The sequence below is a fragment of the Prionailurus bengalensis genome, chromosome C2, assembly GCF_016509475.1.
Source record: "Prionailurus bengalensis isolate Pbe53 chromosome C2, Fcat_Pben_1.1_paternal_pri, whole genome shotgun sequence".
NCBI lineage: Eukaryota > Metazoa > Chordata > Mammalia > Carnivora > Felidae > Prionailurus > Prionailurus bengalensis.
In genome coordinates this window covers 85,700,096-85,718,162 of record NC_057350.1, presented here as the reverse complement: position 1 = coordinate 85,718,162, position 18,067 = coordinate 85,700,096, and the positions used below count along the sequence as shown (strand labels likewise).

General features: G+C 43.7%; 1 long non-coding RNA gene and 1 pseudogene across 1 annotated transcript; one reads left to right on the top strand and one right to left on the bottom strand.

The window, feature by feature from the left end:
• Positions 1–925: 925 nt before the first annotated feature.
• On the top strand, positions 926–14,132 carry LOC122491690. The gene is made up of 2 exons (XR_006299420.1): positions 926–1,136; positions 13,751–14,132. It is a non-coding gene; the product is annotated as an uncharacterized LOC122491690 (long non-coding RNA).
• LOC122491689 lies at positions 1,533–4,701 on the bottom strand (annotated as a pseudogene).
• Positions 14,133–18,067: the final 3,935 nt, after the last annotated feature.

Sequence of the window (18,067 nt, the reverse complement as noted above, 5' to 3'; positions counted from 1 at the left end):
CTTCCTAATGGAGGATGTGCACAGCAAAACTGTGTTTAATGAACTGTAGGTGGAAACCTTCTCCTTCCCGCTGATGCAATGCTGTACGTTGAATGCTCACAGAGCACCACAATCCGAAGGAGTCAAGGCCCTCCCAAGGAGCCCTGGGCAACCCCAAGGAGGAAGAGGGGCGAATCTAGCGAGAGGGTTCCCCCCCTCCCCCGCCCATTCTCGGCTTAGAAGAATTTATAGTTCACACAGGAGGAGGGTGAGACACAAAAGTGAGGACGACACCCTGTTTACAGGTGTGGTCTGGGAGACTGAAGTGGAAACTACGGGAAGACGTCCTTATACAAAGCGAACACTGTGTGGATTGGGCTGTGTCCCTGTGTTTTGAAAGGCCTGCTGGTTGCTCTGAATGCAAACTGCTGGCCATGGTGCAGGCATAGAGGGTTCTTCAGGAGGCAGCACTTGGCACAAAGTCCTCACTGATCCCTTTGATTGGTGCGAGCAGAGCAGACGGAGGGGGTTGGGGCTGAGGAGGCTGCAGTTTGTTCCCATGCCCAGAAGGGACCTAACTTCGGTCCGAAGGAAGTCTGCTCCCTTATCAACAGAATGAGGTAGCTTTGTCCTATCAGTTTTCCCCTGTGTTGGCACTCAATTTTCATAATACAGTTTGTAATGTGATAAGGTCTACACATTATTAATAGTAGCAATAGTATGGCAAGATTATTCCTATGCAGTTTTGGTAAAGAACAAAGGGCCGGGCTGCCGATGAAGTATAATTACCTAGGATTTTAGAACCAGGGCACAACATGTTCCTCTTTTTCAAGTATCTGCAGACTGTTTACTAAAAAAATGCTTCTCTTGGAGAGAAACCCACCTTCTACCTCCACCCCACCCCACCCCACCCACATCAAGTTAACACCTTGGTTGCTTTCTGTAGGGGTTGCAGAGAGTGTCAGCTGGGGTCAGATGAGAACAGCAGTCTGACTCAACAGACATTTATTGCACTCCTGCTGTATGCCAAGAAATGCACCGAAATCTGGAAGTGTGTAACACAGGAGAAGAAAAGGCTTATCGCCAAGGAGCCCTCACCTGGAAAGAGAGACGGAATCTCAGCCTAAGGTGGTGAAATGTTGACATGCTACCAGGAGGTGAGTCCATGGACAGAGAGCAGGAGATAGTTAAACTCAGCTAGGTCAAGAATGGCTTTCTGGAAGAAAGGGATGCTGGAGCTTTGTAACTAAGTGGCTACTTCCTTGGCATGCTTTACAGGCACTCAAAGGCCACTGCTCTATGTCCAAGGGACAACAAAATATTAAAGGGACAGCAGGGTCTCCCTTAGGGCAGTAACATCCCAGTAATGCAGACAGGCATATAACCAAACAACGGCATTATGGTGTGATTCCACAGGGCCAGCAATATGGCACCACAGGGGCACAGATGACGAAGGGGGTGACCTGCTTCAACTTTCATGATAACAAGGGGCTCACCTGTCACCTGTTTGTGCTAATAGTGATTGCACTGTGCTTTTCCCATGCCAGGCCTGGCTCTAAGTACTCTGGATATAGCAACATGTGTCATGTTCACACAACACTAAATGAGGACACGAAGGCAGAGAGAAGTTCCTGGATGCACAGTTAGGGCCAGGACTTAAACATGGGTTGCCTGGCTCCTGAGTCCACACTTGTCACCATTCACTACTCACCCTCCAATAGGGAGCAAGCTTCATTCTGGCCTTTCCTTAGGGGGAAGCAATTGAGCCCACTGTCTCATCTGGCTTCTGGGGAGAAGGCTGAGGAAACTTCTAGGCAAGGAATATTGAAGGAATTTTTCAGTTGTGGAATCCTGCCCCCAACCCCCTCCCTGCCACACAGAATCACATGTGCATTCACACCTACACAACACATATACACCCTCTTTCTCCCCCTTGGGCCCCAATTCTGCCTTTGCATCAAAATCACCCATATTTTAAATAAAATACCGATGCCAAGGCCCTTTCCTGGATATACTAAATAATCGTATCTGGGAATAGACCTTGAGGATCTGTTTTTTCCATTTTTAAGAAAATTAAATAACATGCATGCCCAAAGTAAAAATTCACAGTACAGAAAAGAAAGTGTCTGCCCTTTCCATCCAGCTTTCAGTCCTTCCTTCCACAGACAAACACTTCCAACAGTGACTTGTGACCTATTTCCTTCTAGAAAGCAATGATCCCACATGCCTATCTGTTATTTTCCTCTCTCTCTCTCTCTCTTTTTGGCTGGGTATTTATTAATGGCACATGACAAGGCAGGTATCCCCAAGCCCCTCCCCTTTATCAAGGGGTCTGGGATGGAAACCATATAGAGGTCAGGATATTCTCAGTGTGTTGGGGGATGGGTTGGGGCAAGGACTCCTCAGCAGCTGAGGGCTTCTCTTTTCCTCTTACTCTTGCTGGGACTGGTGATCCAGGGGGCTCTTACTCTTTGGAGGCCATCTGGACCACAAAATCTACCACCCAGTTGCCTTAGCCAAATTCATTATTATCCCAGGAAATGAACTTGACAAAGTGGCCATTGAGGGCAACGCAGCCCCGGCATCAAAGGTGGAAGAGTGGGTGTCACTGTTGAAGTTGCAAGAGACAACCTGGCCAGTGTAGCCCAGGATGCCCTTGAGGGAGCCCTCCGATGCCTGCTCCACCATGTCTTGATGTCATTGTATTTGGCATCTTTCTCCAGGTGGCAGGTCTGATCCACAACTGACATGTTGAGGGTGGAGGCATGGAAAGCCATGTCAGTGAGCTTCCCATTCAGCTCAAGGATGATCTTGCCCACAGCCATGGCGGTGCCAGTAGAAGCAGGGATGCCGTTCTGGGCCCCTCCTCAGTCATCACACCACAGCTTCCCAGAGGGGCCATTGACAGTCTTCTGGGTGGCACTGATGGCATGGACTGTGGTCATGAGTCCCTCCACGGTGCCAGAGTTGCCATGGATGACCTTGGCCTGAGGGTCCAAGCAGTTGGTGGTGCAGGAGGCATTGCTGACAATCTTGAGAGAGTTGTCATACTTCTCACGGCTCACACCCATCACAAGCATGAGGGCATCAGCAGGATGGGCAGAGATGATGACCCTCTTAGCTCTACCTTTCAAGTGAGCTCCAGCTTCCTCCATGGTAGTGAAGACACCAGCAGACTCCACAACATATGCGGCACCAGCATCACCCCATGATGTTGTCAGGAACTTTCTCTTAGAAGACGGAGATGGGCTTTCTGTTGATGACGGGTTCCACATTCTCAGCCTTGACTGTGCCATTGAATTTGTCATGGGTGAAATTATACTGGAACACATAGACCATGTAGTTGAGGTCAACGAAGAAGTCATTTGTGATGACAATATTTACTTTGCCAGATTTAAAAGCAGCCCTGGTAACAAGGTACCCAATAAGGTCAAATCTGTTCACTCTGACCTCCACCATCATGTCTTGAGGATGCAGCTGGCACTGCACAAGAAGATGCTGCTGTGTATTGAATGGGGAGGCGCAGAGAGCCCCCATCTGTTATTTTTTAACCTCTGTAGATGATTGTGATGAATAGTCAGGTGAGAATCTCTGACCTGTGCCCTGCTCTGTCCACCTCAAAGATGTTTCATCTGTGGGAAAGGAGGGCAGGAAGAAGGAGGCTTAAGAAGTGGGAACTTTTTGAGTAGATGAAGTAGAAGGAGAGCCAAAAGGGCAAAGCTCAGAGAGAGCCTACTCAATGTAGCACACTGCTTCAGAGTGAAAGAGGTGAGAATTCCTGTAACACACATTGAGTGCTAACTGCTGAGAGAGGCACAGTGGCGAGACACAGTCAGAAGTGAGTGGGGATCAATAAGGAAATGCCTTCCAGAGGAGACTTGAGAAGTCTCAAAAATGAAAGGAAAGGGTATTTGGGGTGGAAAGAATGGCATGGGATGTGAATGCTCATTCGCTCATGTATTCCGGCTATTTTTTCCTTCAGTCCTTTGGGATGCGGTAGGTGTAATTGCAAGAATATGCACTGTGGTTTCAGGCTGCCCTGGATCACAGGGGTTGAAAATATAGTGGGTATGGTGACGGTCATACAGGAGGCACTGGGAGTGAAACATGAAGTAGACATATCCTTATGTTCAGTCTCTGGGGAGACAGACATCTAGAAACCCACTAGTGTGATAAATGTTTTCCTAATGGTGGGTAAGTAAGTGCAAGGTATGTGAAGGGTGGAATAGGACTAGTAACATTTGGTAATTTTTTTTTTTTTTTACTCTTGGGATTTTTTTTTTTTTTTAAGAACTGAAACAGGACCTTCTTGGTCAGAGTCTTGAAATAGATCATCTTTTTGGTCCTCAGATTCTAGAAGAGTCAAAATTGACCTGTCGCAGACAAATTTGGGGACATATAAGGTTTGGTGGACTTGAGCAAGCACTTGGTTATAGTTTTGTGGTCTGTTTGCTTTCCAGAGTCTCCATGAGTCACGGGAAGACACAAGTGGTGTGCCTGCATGCCTGTTTGATAGCCCTTCCTCTTCTAAATGCAGGCCAAGTCTCAGTTAGAAATCAAAGGCTTAACTGAGTTTTATTATTTCCAAGACTTTTACAATTGCTTTTCTAACTTCCTAATGATACATTTTCATTTTCTGAAGACAATCTGGAAAGGATCATTAAGGATGCAAATTTTTTTTTTTTAATGGATCAGAAGGAAATTTTCATGTTGTACCCCGGACTATCCCAGATTAGGTTCCAGGATTTTTTCTGAATAGGATAGGACTGTCATAGGCGGGACTGTGAATCTTTTTTTTTTTTTTTCTTTTTAAGCTGGAAGGACTTTTAACAGACCTTTTCCTTTTTAAATTCCTATCTCATGCCAGTATGGTTGTCTATGCTTTGTCTTTGCAGCAGCACCATAAGGAAAGTAGGGCCCTTGCCATCATTTTACAGATGAGGGAAATGAAGACATCAAAATATTCAAGACTTTACCTAAGATCTTTTTGTTCTGATAAGTGGCTAGGCTGGTATTTGAACTTGGGTAACTCCACAGGAAAGTCCAGCTTTTCATTTTGCCGATGAGCCAACAGAAGTCCCAAGATGGCTCACTTCATTGGTTGCAGATCTTGGAGCTCAGGGCTTCCGATTTTGTGTGTTTTGTATGACACGAGGGTCACCCCTGAGGAGCGACCTGTATCTTGGATCTCTTTCTTCCCAATGCATCTCGTGTACAGTCACCCTACAGCCTGCTCCCCCCTCCCCTACCCCCACAAATCCATGCTTGTGGTTTCCCCGAAACTGCAGATGATGGTCCCAGCCTCTGTCTATCCTGACCTCTAATATCTCTGGCATTGACCCCACCATCCAGCCAAACCAGAGACCCTACGTTCCCCTACAAGAACTCTAGATACATACTTTCCTGTCTCTGCCTTTATTCACCATTTCCCACTTTCTGGTATGTCCTCCTCTTGTCAGATCCACAGATCCCAAGGCTACTTGTCTTTTAGACCCATCATCCAAGCCACCTCCTCTATGAAGCTTGTGAGGTCCTACAGTTATATAGGATCTGTCACTGTTGCTGAAGGATAAGGACAGGTTGGAGAGGAGAGGGAGGGGAGAAAATTGTTGGAACTCAAAAGACAGTAGATATGAAGCTTGGAGGTGGATGCAATGATGGATGACCCCAAGGCTAATCAACAGCCACGGGAGTTGTGGATTGTTGAGTGCTTACCATGTCTTGGAGCAGTTCAATGCTGTCATCTCCTTCAATTCACAGCAAGTCATTGGGTTGCTGCAGCTGGGAGGCAAGTCTAGCTCTGGGTGAAGTCACAGCTTGTGCTCTTTCTTGTTATCATGCTGTTTCTGGACAGCTGGTTGTGGGGCCCGAGAAGAACAGAGCAATCTCCGAAATGGAGGAGTAAAGGGATGAAACAAAATTGAGGTCATGGATTGAGACAACGCAGTGAGAGATACTGGAATCAAAAGAGTTGATTGAGGGCCATGGCAGAGTGGAGCTCTCTTAAGGATATGGCCCTCGGTCCCTGCACCTTTGTCATAATAAGCCAGCTCAGCTTGTGGTGATCATCTGGGCACTGGGGGCTGCACTTGTGGCTTGTGTCTTGCTCTGTGTTTCAGGGCTTTTGGTTCCCAAACTCCCTGAAGGCAGGGACTGTGTCTATGCCTTTTTAAAGTAGAAACATAGTCCATCCTACCAAGTGGCCAAAAGGAGGTGGGCAGCGGGACAGAAGGACAAGCACCTTGCTCTGCCCAAGGATGTGGGGAGGCTTCACACAGAGATGAAATGTCCAGGCAGAGAAGGGAACAGGGTGAGGGAAATTGGAGGCGGAGGGCAGGGCACGTGTTCAGGAGGGAAGGCCCAGAAAGGCCTGGGAGTGGTGTTTAGGGATGTGAGAGTGAGTCAGGAGCAGCCAGAGGGGGGAAATAAGGCAGGTTGGGCTTGGGCCTAGATGTAAACGCGGCCCCTCACCCTGCCCTGCTGTGTGTATCTGACACACACACTCCAGACTACTCCCAGCAACTTGTCGTTTGACACATTACCTTGTTTGTGAGCCTTGTGTAGGCCCAGGAGAGACCCTTCTTACTCCTCTTTCAAGGCATTTTAAGCACGCGTCCTGTGAGGCCTGCGTCAGCACTCTTAGCTAGAATTCACTGTCTCTCGGCAAGTGTCTTTTCTCCCTCTCTGTTATAGCGCTGGTCACGCTGTTTTGTCTATCTTCCCTACTATTGGGACAGCTATTTCCGGGGGAGGAATTTTGTCTTCTCTTTGCACCCCCAGTGCTAGCGCATAGTAGGTACTCAGCACGTTTTGATGATCGAATGACTCTGGACTAGCATTCATGTTTTTCCCATAGACAGTGTAAGCGGTCAGGGGGCCCCACAACTCCGGGAACAGTAGAGGGGAATTTCCCTATTTGCTCCGTGAAGGCTAGTGGGCGGCCAGCATCCCGCTCACCCTGACTCCCTTCAGCCTCCGGTACCTGTCTACCCCGCCATGTCATTGCTCTGCATTTTCTCCCTTATCACTTTTTTTTTTCTTTCCTTCAAGGAGTGTAGCAACCCCTCAGGAGTTCGATTATATTGCAACATGAATAAGATATTTGAATTATGCTGTTTAAATGAGTCATCGCACCCCTAGTGTAATTGTTCTCCCCCTGTCCCGCTAAAGGTGATCTGCATTCCCAAAAGAATGCTTTGGGCCTGAAAGGGAATTGCTGAAATTGTGTGTTTCAGTTCTCTGGCTTATCTTGTGCATTGCAGGGTGTGTCATTTGTTTTACCCCTGGGCAGATGTGAACTTTTAAATGGTTACTCAGTGGAGCTGCTGCTATTTACAGAAAGACAGAATGGTAGGTAGCGCCCAATGTTCGTACATGTGTGGTGTGTGTGGAGGGGACAGAGAACAGTAGAGCGCAGGCTGGTGTGGAAGACGGTGTCCGATCTCCGTGAGGCAGTTTCTCAACATAGAGGAAAGCTTAAGCGGAACCGATTTAGGTTTTGGATTTGTGGTCTGAAGTCTCCCTGTTCCTCATTTCCTTCATACGAATTTTGGTCACTCTAAAATATTAGCCTGCCCTGATGTCCTCACGCTGGATGGATCACCGAGGTAGCTCGCTATGCCTTAGCACTTCTTCATCTCGAAGCTGAGTTATAGGATAGGATTCGTCTACTCCCCAAATGGAGTGGACACATTTCCCTCCATTGTTCATTTCTTTTAATGAAGAGAACATGATTGATTGTCAGACTGTCAAACATAACTAACTCCAGAGCCACCACTCATAGTCTGTGAAGGTCTCAGGAATTGGTGGTTATGTTGTCTCAGACATTTCAATTACTCAGACCTCTGTGCATTTGAGTCGGGGCAAGGCCCACACTGAGATAGACAGGAATTAAACTTTCCAAATTAAGGGTGAGCTCTATTCCTAAAATGATAGGTAAAGTCAGGTGTTACATTCATTCAGCATGCCCATGAGTCAGAAATATGCTCAGGGACTGGTAATATAAGAGAAACAGGCCCTGGAGGGCCCTACCCTCAAGAAGTTCACAGTCTAGTGTGGTCGACTGGCATGCAAATGGTAACAATGTAATGGAGGCATGTACGAAACACTGCTGGAAATCGGTACAGCAGAGCCTGCCCAAGGAAGTTAAGCAAACTTTTAAAAAGGAGGAGATACTTTTGTTGGAACTTGAAAGATGAGTAGTGGTGTTTATGAGGGTGCACAATTTGGAGGTGGGCATGCTAGGCAAAGGCTAGGGTGACTAGAGCCTCATGGATGGTGACTGAGATGAGGCAATTAGATCATGAAGGGCTTTGTGTACCAAAAACTATATGCTAATTTTGCACTGTAGATGTATTGGCATGTGTTCATCTGCACGAATGGAAACCTCCAACATTACTGACTTAAAGGCTGAAGAAAATTGATTAGCATATATAATGTGCTCAAAGGCAGGAGGTTCTAAGATGGCTGAATTCAGTGGCTCAACTCTGTCATTAAGGACCTAGGCTCTTTCCACTTTTTTTGCTCTGCCATTCTTGGTATGGTCCTTTATCCTCAGACTGCTTCTTCTTTGGATCGCAAGATGACCAAAGAGGAAGAGAGGTTTGTTTGTTTGCTTTCTGACTTGATCTGTGTCTTTCTAATCAGGGAGGAAAATCTTTCTTAAGATGCTCCCCTGGCAGACTAATCCTCATGCCTCAGTGGCCAAAACTGCATTACATGCCCAACCCTAAACCATTCACTGGCAAGGGGAATGCAACCACCATGACTGGCTCAGACAAACCTGGACTCGCCCCCTGGAGGGGACAGACCCACTTCTTCTGAAGTACATGGCCAGGTAGAGAATACTGGAACAAATTTGGGCCTCTGAGGAAAAGTAGGGGGAACAGGACAAATGGCTGCTGAGTTGGCAACTGACAGTGTTTGCTACAGTAGGTGATGAGAAACTACCAGATGATTGAGCAGGGGGTGGCATGGTCAGCTTTTCATATTTAAAAAGATCACCCTGGGGGCGCCTGGGTGGCGCAGTCGGTTGAGCGTCCGACTTCAGCCAGGTCACGATCTCGCGGTCCGTGAGTTCGAGCCCCGTGTCGGGCTCTGGGCTGATGGCTCGGAGCCTGGAGCCTGTTTCTGATTCTGTGTCTCCCTCTCTCTCTGCCCCTCGCCCGTTCAGCTCTGTCTCTCTCTGTCCCAAAAATAAATAAACGTTGAAAAAAAAAATTTTTTAAAAGATCACCCTGTCGGGGCACCTGGGTGGCTCAGTCGGTTAAGCGTCAGACTTCAGCTCAGGTCACGATCTCGCGGTCCGAGAGTTCGAGCCCCGCGTCGGGCTCTGGGCTGATGGCTCAGAGCCTGGAGCCTGCTTCCGATTCTGTGTCTCCCTCTCTCTCTGCCCCTCCCCCGTTCATGCTCTGTCTCTCTCTGTCTCAAAAATAAATAAACGTTAAAAAAAATTATAAAAAAAAAAAAGATCACCCTGTCATTAGTGTAAACTTTGTTTTTATAGACAGAAAACTGAGAACAAGTGGAACAGTCTTATGAGATAGCACGTCATTGATCAACACTTGTGTTGAACTGGAGTTCAAATTTTCCTTGAGTCAGGCTCTCCACCTTAAGGGTGGGAGGGGGTGGAGGTTCCGTGCAGAAAAGAAGCTTTCCATTCTGGATTTGCCAAGAAGTCCTTTATGGTATCATGGCAAGCATGCTATCTCTTTTAAATCCAGATAATGTGGTCCACTCAAAAGGGCCATTATAATCCTAGAATCCCAGCATGTTGGAGCTGGAAGTGACTTTGAAGTGATCTAGTTCAAGACCTTCACTTTACAAATGGGGAAACTGGGGCCTAGACAGTGAAGTGACTTGTTAAGTTCCAATGTCTGGTGCATGGCTGAGCTGGAATCACGCCCGCAGCTTTTCTTGACTCTAGCCCTGTGCTCTTCGTAATGGTTTCTCAGGGCCACCTTCTATGGAGGCTTATGTATGCACTCAGGAGTGCTAGAAAGGCTCTGCAGGACTTCTTCCTGTGTTTCTATTATCCTTAAAACTACCCTATTGGATTTGTCTTTTTACATGTATTTATTTTTTGAGGGACATAGAGAGACAGAGCATGAGTTGGGGAGGGGCAGAGAGAGAAGGAGACACAGAATCCGAAGCAGGCTCCAGGCTCCGAGCTGTCAGCACAGAGCCCGACGCGGGGCTCGAACTCACGAACCGTGAGATCATGACCTGAGCTGAAGTCGGACGCTGAACCGACTGAGCCACCCAGCGCCCTGGATTTTTCTTTTTAAAAATAATGCTTTGGTTTTTATAAAATTGCAAACAATACTGGTATGTATGTTGAAGTTCTCTTATTATTCATTTATGATATGATATTAGTGTGAATGTGTCCCTCTGGTTTTTTCTTTGAAGCAGTTTTAATGGGGAATGAGGAGAGACCTTCTGGGCCCTGGCAACCTCAGAGAGGAAAGGAGACCCTAAGAAGAAGCTTTAAGGTGTGAAGTGGGAGGGGCACCTGGGTGGCTTAGTCAGTTAAGGGACCAACTTTGGCTCAGGTCATGATTTCACGGTTCGTGGGTTTGAGCCCTGCATCGGACTCTGTGCTGACAGAGCCTGCTTCGGATTCTGTGTCCCCTCTCTGTCTGCACACTCCATCTTTATTTCTTTTAAAAATGAATAAATGTTAAAAAAAAAACAACATGATTTTTTAAAAAAGATATGAAGCGGGAGACTTGAGGGGCTCATTACTTTGCTGGGACTTTTCTTATGACACTAAGCCAAATAAGGCACTAAATAAGATCTTTGATGTCAACTGAGACATTAATATGTGGCAATTGGTTTGCAGGTGTTGGATGGAAACTCTGGCCCATTTTTCTTGGTAACTCAAACATCCATTCACGGTGGCCGATTGCACCCTGCCTCCACTCTTTCCTTTGACCTTCAGGGTGTATGTGCCCACCCCCCCTAGAACATACATATGTCTTGGCTAAAATTTTTACCCAGAAACCTCTGAAATTCATCCTTGTAGACAGAGTGGTACCAAGAAGGGGGTTGGCGGGGGGGGGTGGGGGGCGGGAAACAAGTAAAAACTAGAAATAGTTCCAGAATCAAGATTTTACTGACAACGTGCTACATGCAAAGCGCCAAGCTTAACCAAAGACTGATAAGTCCATTTATCTCAACTTCGCTTTTGAAAATAGTTCTACGGTATATTGGTTTATCTTTCTAGTAGCATGTCGAACATCATACAACTTAGTTCTTGATGTAGAAGGTGGAGAAAGATTAGGCTGAAGCTGTAGAGACCAGGGCATCTTTGGATTTTGTGTAAGGTGGTCTCATTTATAGAAGGATAGATGGAGTTGCTAACCTAAGTTATTTTGTTGAGCAAAGTGGGCGGGAGACAAGGGCTGGCACGGGCCATAATGTAAGAAAGAAAGGGACTGAAGACGCGTGTGTATGGTGCCATTTATATCAATTTATCTTTATATGTGGGTATGTATACAAAAAAGTAAATAAAATGCTTTTAAAAAGTGACCTGGGTAATCAGGAAACAAGTGACTGTAATCTTCACGTGCATCTAAAGTGATGACATGCTTCAGGTGATTGGCGGGACTGTGGGATTGTTAAGGGGGCCCCGCTCAAACTGGCAACGTTACAATTCTCTAAAATCGGAAGTGTGAACATGTGGCTGGGGATGCTGCTCCACCTTGATTTACATTTTTGCTCTACTTTCACCTACCGATTAAACAGTTTTTCATCTCGTTTCATTTTTTGCCATCTTTGTATCACTAAAGGCTGAATTATAATAAAAATATGAATTGCAGATATAATTATGCACATAGTTATATCTAAGTTTATTTCAAAATTGGGTATACTTTGTTCTACAGTGTGAATTTGCCCATCGTAAAAATCCTCTAGTATTTTTATAATGTCCTGATTTAAAGGAACCCCTCAAAGTGTTATGGAGAGATCCCTGAACAAGCTGGTATCATCTGACATTTTTAACTGAGCTCTTGTGAACCCCTTTCACAAAGTGTGCCTAATGAACTGAAACTGCCTTTGGGATCAGCCAGGACATTCATCTGGCACCCTGACTGGGCAGAGGCTAGAGGCAAACCTCCCTTTATTCCCAGCCACAACCTAAAGCACCTCCCAGAACACACAGGAAGGCCAACACCATTCACCATTTATTAAGCACTTATGTGTCGATACTTTCCTCAGGGTAAACCAGCAAGGACGTATATTTTATGCCCATTTAATAGATCAGTAACCCGAGGCCCAAGGCGTTTAGTAATTTATTCAGGGACAAATGAACTGAGCCAGTGTTTAAATCCTTAGCTCTTTAATTGAATAGGACAGTTTTGTTGTTTTCTTTTTCTCTTCCCATACCAACTCAGCCAATCAGGAAAAAAAGCAAACTGGAAGGGTTTCCTTACTCTGAAGACTTCCCTTTTTTTTGAGTTTTTTTTCCCAGCCACGGCTTTCAAGAGGTGGAAGAGGAGATGGGAAGTGAAAGAACAGGTGGGGACAGATGGGAACAATCTCTCTCCAAAGGTTAGGTTTTGCTAGGAGAAATGACTGTTCTAGAATAGCTCAAACTTGGGGTAACTTTCCTCTGAGAACCACATCCATTCATTTCTGGAACCAATGCCTGGTATCAGTGACCTGGCTTCCAGAGCTTTCTGATCTTACTTAAGACCATTTCATTCTTAGTGTGTTGGACAGGGAGTAGAGCTTCTGAGTGTTCAAGGACAGAAAAATAAGAATAAAACAAGGGGAGGGGGTCTTGATGTGAGCAGACAAACCTTTCCCAAATCTTGGCTTCTTCGAGGTAAGCTTCCTTTTGTTAAGTAGCAAGAGTTGAAAGAAACTTCCACTAAAAGGAACATTCACTATAATCTCCTATGGCCTACCATATATTTTTAAATTTATTTATCGTTTAATTTACATCCAGGTTAGTTAGCATGTGGTGCAACAGTGATTTCAGGAATAGATTCCTTAATGCCCATTGCCCATTTAGCCCAACCCCCCCTCCCACAACCCCTCCAGCAACCCTCTGTTTATTCTCCATATTTAAGAGTCTCATGTTTTTGTCCCCTCCCTGTTTTTATATTATTTTTGCTTCCCTTCTGTTGTGTTTGTCTGTTCTGTGTCCTAAAGTCCTCATATGAGTGAAATCATATGATATTTGTCTTTCTCTGACTAATTTCGCTTAGCATAATACCCTCTAGTTCCATCCATGTAGTTGCAAATAGCAAGATTTCATTCTTTTTGGTTGCTGACTAATACTCCATTGCATATAGATACCACATCTTCTTTATCTATTCATCCATCGATGGACATTTGGGCTCTTTCCATACTTTGGCTATTGTTGATAGCACTGCTATAAACATTGGGGTGCATTTGCCCCTTTGAAACAGCATACCCGTATCCCTTGGATAAATACCTAGTAGTGCAATTGCTGGGTCGTAGGGTAGTTTATTTTTAATTTTTTGAGGAATCTTATGGACTACAATAAAGTGGAAACAGGGCAATATGGATATTTTTTCTCTACCAGTTTGGACCCTCTATCAACCCTCAGATTCAACTGAGCACGTGTTTATTCCTCTCTGATACATGCACTTTAGGATTAAACTACTCTGAGTTTGTTAAGGGGAAAAAACCCATTTAATATTTTAAGTCATTACTTATTGTGTAGGTTTTATCAGTTGTTTTAGCAGAAGGCTTTTGGTTGCTTTCCACATATAAGATTTTTTTTTTTTTAACTTTTAAATAGGACAAAACAGCAGAGGACTAATTTTTACTTCCTGTTGGCTCAAGCAGGAAACCCAAGCCAGACTGATTCTTCCATGTTTGACTTACAACTTCGAGAGTGTCTAGCCAGGTATTCTGAGTGCCATCAAGCAAGTAACAGCTGGAGAACGTGCAGCGAAAGAAACCACACAACAAGGAGCCAAATCACATTTTTCACTTATTACGGAACAACTTTAGGATAAGTTGACACTTAACACATTGCAGTCCGATGTTTGCCACCGTGTCTGATACACGGTACTGTGTGTATATTATGCAATTATGTTCTTCACGTTCATAAACTTTGTTCACATAAACTTATTACCTTTTGGAACAGATACAGCTAAAATAAATCTCTTTTGAATTTTCAGCAGAAAAATGCTATTGGTTAATACCAATTAATATACGATTAGACTATGTGTAGTTGTTTTGGGCATATGACACTAAGGGTTCTGCACCTAGTTCCAACGTGTGAATTTTTCCCCTCACACCAAGCAATGCTCCAACACCCACTAGGTATCCCACAATTCAACTCAATAGGTTTCTCATGCTGTCTCTACAGAGATAGTCCCACAAGACTGCCTTCCACTTCGAATAGCTTTTGGCAAGTCTAGGCTTGCTACTTTTGCTTCTGACAGACTCAGAGGTTCCCATGACACCCTCATTTTTTCATTCTATTTTATTTTAATATTTATTTTTGAGAGAGAGAGAGAGTGCACAAGTGAGGGAGAGGCAGAGAGAGAGGGAGACAGAATCTGAAGCAGGCTCTGGGCTATCAGCTGTCAGCACAGAGCCTGATGCGGGGCTTGATCTCACGAACCAGAAGATCCTGACCTGAGCCGAAGTGGGACGCTTCACCGACTGAGCCACCCAGGTGTCCCCCCTCCTTGGTTTTGATTAATTTGCTGGAGCTGCTCATAGAAGTCAGAAACATTTTACTTACTAGGTTACCACTTTATCAAGAAAGGTACAACTCAGGAGCAGCCAGATGGAAAGATCTACAGGACGAGGTTCGGAAAAAAGGCTTAGAGTTTCCGTGTCCTTCCAGAGCAAGTCACCCACCCCAAACTGCCATGGGTTCACACACCCGGAAGCTCTTCGAACCCACTCCTTTTGGATTTTTATGGAGGCGTCATTACACAGGCATGATTGATTCAGTCATTGGCCTTTGGTGATTGAACTCGATCTCCAGCCCCTCCCCCCTGCTGGAGGTCGGGGGAGGGGGGGTGGGGTGGAGGTGGGGGTGTGGGACTAAAAGATGTAACCCTGGAATCACAGGGTTGATTCCACAGGCAACGAGCCCTAATTCACAGGGCAGTCCAAAAGTCCCTTCATTAATATAACAAAAGATACCTTTGTCACTGTCCTCACTTATGACATGCCATGGGTTTTAGGAGCTCTGTGTCAAGAACCAAATATGTATGTCTAATTATAAAATTGCAATATCACAGATACCCATTCTCTGACCATTTCATACTGAAATAACTAAATTATGCAGTAATAAATTATTTGTTCAGACATTTTGAAGGACAAGAGAAAGGTAACCTAAGATATTTTAAAAGGTAGCATCAGAAAAAAAAGTAATTATAAAGTAGAAACATAGTTAAGCTGGTGGTGGTCCGACCTTCAACTGCCTTCTTTTGCTTTCTGATTGAGTAGTTAAGGGACCTTGTAAAGGCATCTCTACCTTCTTTACCCAAGGAATTATCAGCTTTTATGTGAATAATATCAAGGTGCTGTGATCTGTTGCCCTCTGCTATGATATGCTCTCAGCAACTCCTAAGACACTGTTAAGCATTAAACAGACCCAGGCTCATTGAAAATGGTGATCTTTATACTTTTTAATTCAAGGAAACGAATAGCTAATTTGGGGTAGGAAAGCATAACAAGACATGTTTACAGTTTCTTCTTGATGATAGGGGCAATTGGTACCAAAATTTATTCAACCACTCTCCTAGTTTCTGAATTTGGGGCTGAGTCACATGCAAAAGTAAAATATTAGAGCCTTTGAATAAATTCCTTATTTAACCTTCCCTTAGAATTTGCTTAATTGGCATGGGTTCTAAATTATAAGCCACAGAAAAGAATATACTTCTAATTTTTTCTTTAGATGTGATTCACATATAAAATTCACCCCTTTGAAATGCACAATTTAGTGATTTTATGTATATTTACTAAGTTGTACCACTATCACCACTATTTAAGTGTATAATATTTTCTTTACTCCCCAAAGAAATCCCATACCCATTAGCAGTTGCTTTTCGTTCCCCCTTCCCCCGTCTCTGGCAACAATTACTTCACAGTCTATTCCCTATGGATATGGCTATTCTGGACATTCCCACCTTTTGGATAAACCAAGTCATGTTGATTATTCTTGTTTCACTTCTATCAAGAGTCCTCTGCACTCTCCTAGAATGTACTCTTTCTATATGGAAAGCCTTCCCTGTGAAAATATCTGCATAAAGAACTTATGATTTTATTCTTATATCTTATTGTCATATCCAGGTTATTAGTTCCAGGAGATCAGGGAAAATATCTTAAGGTTTAGCGTTTACTGGGGACTTCTGTGTTATCAGGACTTCACCGAGCTTACATATTTGTCGGGCACCTACTGCATGTTAGGCCCTGTGCTGTGTGCTAAGGATATAGTCTCTGCCTCAGAATTACCTAAGCCTCATCACAACCTTTGATGTTTTATACTGTTCATGCAATCTTATACACAATGGACTTGAAGTCCAGGTTTTCCCAACAGGCAAGTGAAGAAGAAGGATATGAACTCAAGTTTGGACAGCCTTTCCAACTCACACTCTCCCCATCATGGTCCCCATCACAATCTTCATATGAAGATTCACCACATGGACCTAATTCAGTACTTATCACTCACTGTGTTGATCCATGTTACTGTTGGTGTTGGTCCTCTTAACACAGCCCTGTGGTAGACAATTTAAGAGTTAATAAACTTGTTTTAAAAAGAAGTAGAAAAATGTTTAACCTCACAAATTATTAGAGAAATGCAAAGCTAAAGAAGAAGGAGGCACTATTTTACATGTGCTAATAAACATTTTTAAAGTAACAATATGCAAGTGTTTGCAATATCTTTACATTTGATGAAAACGTGAATTCTTAAAGTCCTTGGGAAGACAATAGCTGCCAAAACAAACAAAAAAAGTTCAGTCCCCTGACTTAAAGGAATTTAATGTAAAGAAATAATCCAACAGATGAGAAGAGTTTTATGTATGAAGATATTCACTATAGCATTCTTTCCAATGGTAATGCATTATTTAAATGTCCAAGAATAGTTTAATAAGTGGCATAGTATGGCAGATATTTTTAATGGAACATTACACAGCCACCAAAAGTGATAATTATGAAGACCTGAAAAACGTTTTAAAACAATGAAAAAAAAATGGTGTTTTAAAAAACATATATATAAAACATATATACTTATATTTAAACCTTGAATACAATTATATAACAATTGCATGTACAAACAAGTTTTAAAAACTGAGGACAATATCTGGCACATGGTAAATAGTAAATATTGGTTGAATGAATGACTGCCTGAACAGAAATAAAGAAACACTCTGCATGGCATGTAATGTCCTTTTCACAAATTACGAAATTTAAGTAGTGTATTCTGGTTGAAGAAAGACTTTTAATAAGACTAAAGGCTATGTAGTGACTCAGGAAATGTCGATTATAAAATATCATTGCAGGTCTAGAAAACATGTAATATTTTAAATGATGCATGCATACAAATGATTTATAACAAAACTTTAGAACATGTAGAGAATGTTAGTGAATACATCAACAATCATAATAGTTTTATTAATGTGGCATAATAGTGTTTTTGTATTTTTAAAATAATTTATCATCTAATTCCAAAAATAAGATAGCTTGGCTAAGAGTAATAATTAAGAACACAAAGCCATCTGCTAGTGGAGAAAGTAACCATGTAGGAGAAAGGAACAGAGACAAGCTCTGTTCTGTTCTGCAAGCTGTGAAGTTGAGCTTGTTGCTACAATAGACAGTCAGAAGGGAGAGAGATCTGTGGTGGGTTTCATAACAATCCCTACCATTTATTGGATGATGACTCTGCCTGGTTTATGCTAGAAACATTCCATATGCTATCTTGTATCCTTATGGAAGAGTGTGGTAGATATGGAGGCCACCTCCCACTTACTGTACGACCTTGGATAACTTCATCTGTAAAATGGGAATAATAACAGTATCCACCGCACAGAGTTGCTGTAAGGCCCAGTGCCTGGCAGGCAAAGTGTTCAATGGTAGCTATTCCCATCGT